The sequence below is a fragment of the Alligator mississippiensis genome, chromosome 1 (assembly GCF_030867095.1).
Source record: "Alligator mississippiensis isolate rAllMis1 chromosome 1, rAllMis1, whole genome shotgun sequence".
Lineage (NCBI taxonomy): Eukaryota > Metazoa > Chordata > Crocodylia > Alligatoridae > Alligator > Alligator mississippiensis.
In genome coordinates this window covers 485,179,605-485,190,716 of record NC_081824.1, presented here as the reverse complement: position 1 = coordinate 485,190,716, position 11,112 = coordinate 485,179,605, and positions in this window count along the sequence as shown.

Sequence of the window (11,112 nt, the reverse complement as noted above, 5' to 3'; positions counted from 1 at the left end):
AGAACCCTTCCAGGTGAATAAATCAGCTCCCAACATTGGCCAAGGATGATCTGGTAAATCAGTTGTGAGGCATGGCTCCACATGGACTGGATGGTCCTGGGCACAAACCTTACAACTGGCCACCCAGTTGTGTATGTCCGCACAGATGGAGGGCCACCAAAGTGTCTGGTGAGCCCTGGCTTGACATTTTGTAATGCCCTGGTGAGCATTGTGAATCTTGTCTAGGATTTCCTGGCATAGTGCGGAAGGTATCCGCACTCAGTTGTAGAGCATAAGTAAATCTCTGGCATCGTGGAGGTTGATTTCCTCCTGTTGGTACTTTGCTAGTTTTCAGTCCATGAATCTTCCTTGAGGACATCCTTCCAAGTAGTATTTCTTTATATACCAGCCAATTGCCTGGCAAGAATGACAGACGTGGGGGGCGGGGAGCAGCCGGTAACAGAGGCCTGCGTCCAGCACCGGTTCCTCCCACTTTCGGGCCGGGCGCACTTACCCTCTTTCCCCACTTTCTCCTGGGCCAGGGCCAGGCCCCCCTCTACCTGCTGGCCCCACCTCCCCCCTGCTCTGTCACCTGGCTGCTGAGACAGCCAATCGGTGTGAATAAAACTTTATGGACAGACAGACAGGCAGACAGACAGACAGACGACGGGTTTTCTAATATTAGACATGGGAAGAGGAATCAGCTTCTGGAGCTTCCTGAATTCTCGGTTGTAGTGAAGCAGATATGGGTATCCCATCCACAGTAACATCCATGTAAACAGCAATCTCTCGCTCCTGGTGGAGTTCCTCTGAAGACAGTGGAGTCCATAATAGGGGCCTGGGAAGAGCAGCAGCTGTTTGTGACTTTTCCTGGGATATGTGCTATATTGTCGGTGAATATCAGCAATCTGAGGTGAAATCTCTGGGTTCTTGGTGGATATTCATCAAGGGGTTGGTCTCCTAATAGAGACACAAGTGGGTTGTGATCAGTTTGTAAAGTAAAAGTCAGGCTCATAAGGAGAGTTCAGAATTGCTCACATGTCCATTGACCTGATAGTGCTGCTTTTTCTAGTTGTGCATATCGAGTTTCAGGTGGAGAGAGCGCTCTTGACACAAAAGCCATAGGGGCCCAGTGGCCCACTTCCTGATGTAGTAACACTCCTCCAATCCCGTACGATGAAGCGTCTGCTGCAATACAGGATTGTCATGTTGGATCATATTGGGCCAGTATCAGGGATGAACTGAGTATGGATTTGATCTCATTGAAGGCCAACAGCTGTAATGGTCCCCAGAGCCATGTGTTCTTGTCACTTTCATAGATTTCATAGACATTAGGGCTGGAAGGGACCTCGGAAGATCATCGAGTCCAGCCCCCTGCCCAAAGGGCAGGAAGTCAGCTGGGGTCATAGGATCCCAGCAAGATAAGCATCCAGTTTTGTCTTGAAGGTGTTCAATGAAGGCGCTTGAACCACCTCCGGTGGCAGGCTGTTCCAGACCTTGGGGGCTCGGACAGTAAAGAAATTCTTCCTTATGTCCAGCCTGAAATGATCTTGACGTAATTTGTGACCATTTGACCTCGTCATCCCTTGGGGAGCTCTGGTGAACAAACGTTCCCCCAGATACTGGTGGTCACCCCTGATAAACTTGTAGGTGGCCATCAGATCACCCCTGAGCCTGCGCTTTTCCAGGCTAAAGAGCCCCAGGGCTCTCAGCCTGTCATCATAGGGTCTGCTTCCCTGACCTCTGATCATGCGCGTGGCTCTTCTCTGGACTCTCTCAAGCTTCTCCACATCCTTTCTGAATTGTGGAGCCCAAAACTGGACACAGTACTTCAGCTGCGGCCTCACTAAGGCTGAGTACAAGGGGAGAACGACGTCCCGGGATTTGCTTGAGAAGCATCTATGGATGCAATCCAGCGTTTTGGTCGCTTTACTAGCCACAGCATCGCATTGCAGGCTCATGTTCATCTTGTGGTCAATGATGACCCCCAAGTCTCTTTCTTCCATAGTGCTAGCCAACATAGCACTGCCGAGCCTATAAGGATGCTGCGGCTTTTTCTTCCCAAGGTGGCGAACCTTGTATTTATCGGCGTTGAACACCATCAGATTCTCGTCCACCCACTTGCTGAGCCTGTCCAGGTCAGCCTGGATCATCCGCCTGTCTTCTGGTGTGGATGCTTTGCCCCAAAGTTTGGTGTCATCTGCGAACTTGGCCAGTCCGCTTCTGACTCCAGTGTCCACATCATTAATGAAGATGTTGAACAGTATGGGTCCAAGGACAGAGCCTTGGGGGACCCCACTGGTCACAGGACACCACGATGAGTGACTTCCATCAATTACTACCCTCTGGGTCCGACCCCGGAGCCAATTTTCCAGCCAGTGGATCGTGGAGGACCCAAGGCGACAATTGGCCAGTTTCTCCAAGAGGCGATCATGGGAAACCAGATCGAAGGCTTTTTTGAAGTCAAGATATATGACATCAATCTCTTCTCCCTTGTCCAGGTGGTAGGTTACCTGGTCGTAGAAGGAAATGAGATTGGTCAAGGAAGACCTACCCGCAACAAACCCGTGCTGGCTATCCCTTAAGACGTTGACGTCGGCTAGTCCATTAAGGATTGCCTCTTTAATAAACTTTTCTAAGATCTTCCCTGGGATAGAAGTCAGGCTGATGGGCCTATAGTTAGCCTGATCCACTTTCCTCCCTTTCTTGAAGATAGGCACCACATTGGCCTTCTTACAGTCTTCGGGCACTACACCAGAGCGCCTAACTTAAGAGGTCTCTTAAAGGCTTTGTTATTGCTGCCAAGTTTGGCACAAAATGGTCCAAGTATGTGGCCATGCCTAAAAATCTGCATAATTCGGGGACATCTTTGGTTCCAGGAACCCCTTGATGGCTGCGACTTTTGATGGAGCTGGTTGAATTCCATGTGGTGTAATTCAGTGTCCCACAAACATGAGCTCTGAAGTACCAAAGGTGCACTATTCATTCAGTGTAACTCCAGCTTCTTGGAGTTTTCTAAGTGTTGCATCCACTCTTGCGTCATGTTGCACCTTGGTGGTCCCAAAAATCAAAATGTCACCAGCACAGCAAAGAGCCCCTTCTAGGTCATCCAATATCTCTAAAACTGAAAGAATTCAGGAGCTAAGGAAATTCTGAAAAGTAGCCATTTAAACCGGTAATGTCCAAATGGAGTAAGAAAAGACATTAGCCTGGGCAATTCAATGTCTAGAGCAGTGCTTCCCAACCTCCTGCAGCCCAAGGCACACTTACATTAACACATTTTTTTCCATGGCACATCTGTTAAAGCATTTCCCCATCCTCTTACCTATTGTAGTTCATTGTAGCTCATTGCCATAGCAAGACTGGGCGACACACCTGTTCATTTTGACGGTACACTTTTGTACTATGTCACACTGGTTGGGAAACACTGGTCCAGAGGAATCTGCTAGCACCTTGCCCAAGCATCCTATTTTGTGAAACCTTTGGCCCCTGCAAGTTGAGCCAAGGTGTGTCTCACAGCAGGATGAATGTGTCTTTCTCTACACACATACTTGTTTGGCTGTGAGGGGTCAGCACATCTCCTAATCTTACCATCGGGTGTTGGCACATCCACTATCCCAGAACATCAACGAGTAGGTTCTTGAATTTTTGTAATTACTCCAATTTCCTCCATTCCTGTTAGCTCTTCTTTACCTTTGTCCATTAGTGGCAAAGGTACCCATCTTGGAGTAGTTAATACATACGGAATGGCATCAGTTTTTAGGCATATCTGATATTCAGAAAAGATCGATGGGTAATTAGTTCTGTAGTACTACTCCAAAGATTTCTGCCTGGAGATGATGTCCCTCTTTAATGAGATAGTTAACCCTTCAGCCACATGCTTCCAGGCACAGAAGGGGCAGCCACGAGCTTTAAATCGTCCTTTCTGATAGGGCAGGTGTTTAGGAAAGAGAGCTAGGCTGGGATGATCTTCAAAGGGGAGGATCTTTTTTCAAGGAGATTCTTGATTTTCTTTCTGAACTTGTTCTGCTCTCCTGGTCTTTTCTAGGCTATTTTGTCATCTGCTGCCTTTGTAGGATTATGTAAGTGCAATATAGAGGGAATGAATGAATGAATGAATGAATGAATGAATGAGGAGCGTGTGACAAGTCCACCCAGGGAGTCGCTGCTTCTGTCCCATGGCCCACACACAGGCTGCTCCAGGCTTGGAGCTTGGATGTAGGATGCCTGCCATGGATTTGGGACTATCTGAGGCCCCAGGCTGAAGAGTGAGTGATGGAGGAGACTTGCTGGGGTAGCCACTCACAGACTGGAATGACTGAGCTGTGCTCTGTCCATCGAATTGGGAACTGGTTTGGCTCATTTGGCCCAAGTCCAGGACATTTAAAAAAGAAATTCATCATCATAAAAATGGCCTTCCTCACCTCTCCTCAGCTTTAGATCAGAATCAGAGTGTTCCTGAGCTTTTTCCCCATCCCAAGGAAAGCTTTTCCCTTCTCCATAGACATATGGAGTTGCTGGTGAGATCAGCTGACATCAGTGCGGGTGTGTCTGTGTGTGCAATCAGTGCACACAAATAAACTCTGGGGCTTGTTGCTCCACAGATCTTTGCTCCTGGGCACGCTGTTTGAAGGTATGCCCTGGAGCAAAAACCTCTCGGGAATATTGCTCTGGAATTTATTTGTGCACGGCAAATTGAGTACAGCCCCGGTTGGCAGCAGCTTGTGGCTGCTCTGACTGAGTTGCAATGTGCTGCACACGAGCTGGCTCCCGCATACGTGTGCCTCAGCACAGGGCTCATTGGCAGCCAGATACAGAACTGAAGCACCTTCGTGCCCCAGCCAGCTGGGCAGCACCTATGTGTGTGTTGCCTATGGCAAAACACAGGGAAGGGGCAGGGGAAATGGATCCCACAGCAGCTAGACAGGGCTGTGCCTGGGCAGTGAATGTTTGTATCGCAGGTCAGCTGCTCTCCCAGGACCAGAGCCTGACAGCCTGCAGTCTCACTCCTGTGTTACCCCTTGGTGGACACGGTTAGGAGGGTTGTTGGGCTCTGACTCAGGCCCTCCCTGTAGTGTGCGAACTGGAACTGACCGAAGATGACAGGACAGGCCCTGCTGCCCCCTCCCAGCCAGCACTGGGAGGGCCCAGCTGGGCCCATCAGTGTGCACCAGCCCCACACTGCACGGCAGCTTAAGGAGGGTGAAGGTCCTTGAGCTTCACCCCCATGGTCTTGTAGTCTCCCATGATCCTCCCAGGGCTACTTCTCAGCATATCATTGTGTAGCAGAAAGCCCCTTTTCCTCTTGCCGGCATTTGCTTTCCCCTCTTTAAATATGTTTTTCCTCTTCTACCTTTTCTTCCTTTCACTTTAAGATAAGGGATTGTGTTTTAAAATTTGTATGTGTGCATTTTGTATCTCCCTGTGTATTTTGGTATTTTTGTCTATTTGTGTGCCATGGCATTACTTTTGTAGCTTATATTTTATACTCCTCGCCTTTCAACTTTCAACTAAATGTGTTTAGTTTCATTCCATCCAGGAAGAGCACACACCAACTGCTGAAACTTCCTTAGCCTGACGAAGGGTTTTTGAACCCAAAAGCTTACTTAATAAATATTCTCCAACTATTTGGGTTGGTCTAATAAAAGATATCAAATTCACTCAAGGAACCTTGTCTTCCTTTAGTTTCATAAGTAAGTTATACATTGTAACAATGTTAATAAGGGCAGGAATCAAACTGCCTTTCCCTGTATCAGCCTGGCCCCTGAGAGAGGAGTGAATCAGTGATTGAATGTGTAACACTGTAGCAGCAGGCAGCAACTAACACCTAAGGAAACTGCAGAGCAACAATGTAACAACCAGGAAATCTCTAAACGTCACTGATCAAGGGCTAGAAGCCCTGGCCTGAGTTAATCAACACCGGGGACCAACTTTTGGGCTGAATATCTCCAAATCGACCGCTCCCAGAGCCCTATTCTAAATTCATCAATGGACTCCCAAACCTGCACGTACACACGGATGACCCCTGGGGCTGACAGATGCCATCCAGTAGCTACCGAGGGGGAAGTCCCACGAGGGTCAAAGACCCCTGGATTGGGCAACCCTGAAAACTGGGGAGTCACCAAAGTCTGCCAAGGACAGATAAAAAGCAGTGAAAAGTGACCCTCAGTGGCACCCTCTTGATCTCCAACTTGACCAGTACCCGACCTGGCCAGCCAGAAGGACCAGCCGGCAACCCCTTTCTGGAAGATAACACCACACTGAAAGACGCCTCGACTGGCCATCGATGGCAGACTCCAGCGCTTGTAGGATAGGTATACCTGACTCTTGTAGCTTGCTACTGTGTGTGTGCATGTGTGTGGGGGGGGACCAGCCCCAAGTTTATGATTTAACTCATTACAGAGTTTCAATCCACCTAATAAACTAGAATTTTAAGGATCCTGAGTTGGACATTTGTAGCCAACAGTTGGTGCCCACAAGGACAAGGAGCGTGGGGTAGTGGTCAGTAGGGCAGTCCAGTTTAGGGAGTCTTGGTGTAACATCTCTAATCCTGGCTGCTGGAAGGCAGCAGAGCTCTTGAGCAAAGGGGTCTGGATGGCAGACGGTACCCTCTGTGCCCCGCAGCAGGGAGTCTCCCACCCTCCTATCACCCTATACTGTTTCCTTGATGGGGTTGGTTGGTCCTGCACAGATGCATCATCCATCGATGGTGTGAGGGCTTCGTAGCTGTTGTGCAGGGTTATTGGTGGGGCAATTGTTGCACATCATGGCTTTAGTCATGACATGACCACTTTCCACCTGCTATCAGTTGAGACATCTTTTTTAGTCCCGCTCTTCAGCATGGCATTCTTCTCCAGGTGCAGCGCCCGGCAGTAAGCATCAATTTCTGCCTCGTGTTCCCTGATGCATCACAGCCTGTGCGCCTCCTCTTGTAGGTCCTGCACCCGGCCCCCCAGGGTCTCCACCAGCTGCACATCCCACAAGTGGGAGTGCCCGTGCCTCTGATCCCAGCAGATGTGCCAGGTATCCCCTGCAGCCTGGGGTCCAGGGCTCCATCTGTGTGAGGGCAGGGACCATAGACTCTATCTGGATGGAGGTCTTGGATGCATGGTGGGAGGGGGCGGTGGCTCATCCAGTCCAGGAAGCCTAGGGGTGCAGCAGGTAACCATCACCATATTGCAGGTCAGCCCTGGTCATGTGGCTGCCTGGGTGTTTGTGTAAGTAGGAGACCAGATGGGTTTTAGTGCCTCCACGTGGTCCTCACCAGCTGTTGCTGCTGCTGTTGCTGTGGAGTGCTGTGTCCAGTGTTGGGCCACCCATAACAGAAAGGATGTGGACTAATTAGAGAGAGTGCAACAGAGGGCAACAAAAATAGTGAGGGGGCTGGGGAACATGACTTGCCAGAAAAGGCTGAGGGAATTATTATTATTTAATTTGGAAAAAAACAGACTGAGAGGGACTGGTGGCAGCGTGGAGCCTGCCACTTCACTGGCAGTGTCAGCTGGAAGGAGCCACTGCCAGGGCGACCAGGAAGCAGAGTCCAGCCACCACACCGCCTCTGCCCCACTGCATGGCCAGGTGCACGGGGGACTGGCTGTACAAGCCATGACCTGGGCTGCCCCTGGGCCTGGGCCAGGCAGGGCCAAGGGACCTGCCATGGGCCATATATCCCTTGGCAGGCTACATCCAGCCCATGCGGCTTATTGTGCCCACTCCGCTCTAACCTGGCACACAAGGCAGGGACCCAATGGGAGATATCATATGGATCATATGGAAGGGAGGGGAGTCGCATAGACTGCTCAGAGGTGAGCCCTCCAAAGAAAGCAATGAATAATAAGAGGACAATGATGATGGAGAATGACACCAAATACAATTATGAGTGAAAGGACTGGACAAATGGGTGGGGGAGCTGGGAAGTGGGGGAGGGCACTGAGGTAGTAATTGCAATGGTTAAAGGTGATGGTGATGGGTGCGTGGGCACACAGTGAAGTTTTCTGTAACGGGACTAGGAATGGTGTGACTGTAAAGGTGTGTTTTGCACTGTCAGGAAACCACAGCAGTCACAAGACTGGTTAGTAGAGGGGCAGTGTGGGGGCCAGGGGATAGGGCCCTGTCTCCAAGGGGGGCCCAACTCAGAGACAGGATAGCTGGGAATGGGGCAGCTGCCAGAGGCTGACGTCCCCTTGATGCTGTCTGACATTACATATCAGAGAGATATGGAAGAAGCTAGCCTGGGGAAGCAGAGCAAGAGCAAAAGGAGGAGAAAGAAGGAGAGGAGGGCTTATCAGAGAGAGAGACCCCCATGCTATCCCTAGAAGTGGGGGAAACCATCAGGCAGCTAAAGGAAGAGAGGAGCAAAGCACAGAGGATGGGGAGGTAGAAGAAGGAGAAATGGAGGTGACTAAAGAGACCCCTGAAGCAGGGAGCCAGCCCCAGGAGGGAGAGCTGGACACGGAAGAGGAAGGTGCAAACTCCAAACCTTGGACACCACCCCCCCCCCCCCGCCCCCCCCCCCCCACCCCATGACTGAGCAGGAAATCTGAATATTAGCGACCGGGAAATACTCTACAGTCAGAGGAAAGCCAGACATGGGAAAACCCACCACTCTCCCACAAAAGAGCAGAACAGGGCTTGGAAAAGCAGTCACCAGTGATATGGAAACAAAAGGTGTGAGCTAGAGGCTCTGGTTGCAAAGGAGAAAGTGAAAGCAGAAAGCCTCCCCCAACCTCCTCCCGAAAAGCCAGCAAGATGAAGAGACTCCACATCGTATCAGTAAATTTTTGAAGTCTTGTGGGGCAAAGGAATTGGGACCAGATTTGCCAGACCTTGGAACAAATAGAGGCAGACATAACCTGCCTTGCCTTGTCAACCACCCAGCTCTTTTCCTCCAAACGCTGGCTGCACGGGGCAGCTCTGTGGTCGGGTGGATGACAGTAGGGCTCCCGGGGTCCCAATCCTGCTGAAAAGAGACTGCTGCAAGCCACCATGGAAGCAAAGGGGATAGCTTTCCAAGTGTTGAGCATGTACGTGCCAGCCCACCCCAAGGCCAGGTGTGAGTTTCCAGAAAACATGGCCAAAACAATGCTGAGCGGCCGGCTGGTAATAACGCAGTTGAAGTCTCCTGTTATTATCAGCGAGAATGACAGGGTCAGCAGTGCCCAGACATCCATCTGTTCCTGCAGGCACAGGACACGAGCCAGATCTGCAAGCTGGCGACCGGGCCAGAGACCAAAACACGGCCTGGGTGAGATGTACTGGTACTACTGGAAGACAGTATTAGGGAATGGGAAAGAAATAGCAGACATCATATGGGAAAGAGGGGACTGGCATAGACTTCTCCAAGGTGACCCTTCTAAAGAAAGCAACGAGGAAGACAAGGATGACGACAACAAATACGACAATGAGTGAAAGGACTGAACAAGCAGGAGTGGGATTTGGGAGCAGGGAGGAGACTGAGGTTGTTCTTTGCACATTGTGCCGGTGTCAAGGGGACAGTGATGGATGTGTGGGCATGCAGGAGCACAGTGTGCTTTTGGTAATGAGACTAAAAATGATGTAACTGTAAAAGTGTGTTTTTTGGATTGTCAAGTGAACCTTAGTGGTCACAAGCCAGGTTGGTAGTTATATATATATATATATACACACATATGTATATACATATACATACACACATATAGATTTTTAATTTTTTTAAGTTCCAAGAACTGCTGAAGGTAAATTTTGCTAATTTGCACTGGCTCATTGATATGCCTGGAGAGGCAGTGTGGGAGCTCTGCTTTAAAGATCCCAGGAGCAGGGCAGAGTTCTGGGTGTAACTGCGGGCAGCCATGGGTAAGCCCCTGCTGAAGGTTTTTTGAATTTGCTATGGAAAGCCCAAGAAGAGAGAGACTGGTACTATGAAAATGCATTCTGGTCTAGAAAAGGAAGAGGACTTGAGGCTCTGCCTCCAAAGGTAGTATGAGAGGCTGGGAAAACTGAAGAAGGCCCTGGGTGAGTTGGGACTGTGGTGGAGAACCAAGGCAGTGCTCAGCAGCAAGCCTGGAAACCCAAGAGAAGCGCAGCGCCTCTCCCCAGCCACCTTCCTGGGCCCCACAGGGCTTTCCTTTTCTACCAAGCTCTGCAAGAAATTTGGGGAGGAGGGCCACCTGACTGCACAAGGCACAAAGTCTGTGCTGTGTGCGGGGGAAAGGGGCGTGAAGCTAAGGAGCGTGAGCACTGCAGGAATGGAAGTGCCATCTGTGTGGAAACAAGAGGCACATCTTTAAAGGCTGCCCGGGAGCCTACGCTAATGTAAGGAAAGAGAAAAACTCCAGAGAGTGACCCCCTCCCACAGTGTCCAACTGCAATCAAGGAAGTGGAAAGTAACCCCCACCATAATGCCCCACTGCAACTAAGGGGGCAGAAACAGAGAGGAAGGGGGCAGAAAAAAGCACAGAAAGGGAGGAGGCAGAAGGGGAAACCGCTCTGGAAAGGAGAAACAAACAAATCCTTAAGCTAAAACAAGGGGAATGAAAAGGCTACAGACCCACCACGCCAGCACACTTTGACTCACGGGGATCCTGACAGCCTCAGTGAATGCCAGAAGCCTGTTTAGGAAGGAGAAATGGGACACGATTGACATGGCCCTCGGGCAAGTGCAGGCACACCTCCTTTGTCTTCAGGAAAGACTGTGCTTTGTTCAAGGAGAGTTGGCAACAAGGCCCCTCACTCTGGTCAGGAGCCAGGGAGGATCCGGCAGTCAGGGTCACAGTCTTCCTGACAGGAGACGGTGCACCCCAGCAGCACAGGGAAGTCCATCCAGGCTGGTCACCCTGGAACAGAAAAAGGGACTTTCGAGCTTTTGAATGCGCACACACCAGCAAAGAGGACAGCGAAACACACCTTCCTAAAGAAACAATGGTAGTGGTGCCCAGGGGCCAGCCAGTGATGGTCACTGGAGATCTACGCTGCATCCGCAAGGTGGGCAGCAGAATAAGCGAAGGCCAAATGAAGGGACCAGACAGACCCTCCAGCTTGCTGCAGCAGCTCATCTGCGAACACAGCCTGGTGGATGCAGGCAAAGAGGGCAAAGGCCCCGGGGGAAAGCTCACCCAGGTAGACCCCTTGGGGCAGTTCGAATCATGCGTAGACTTC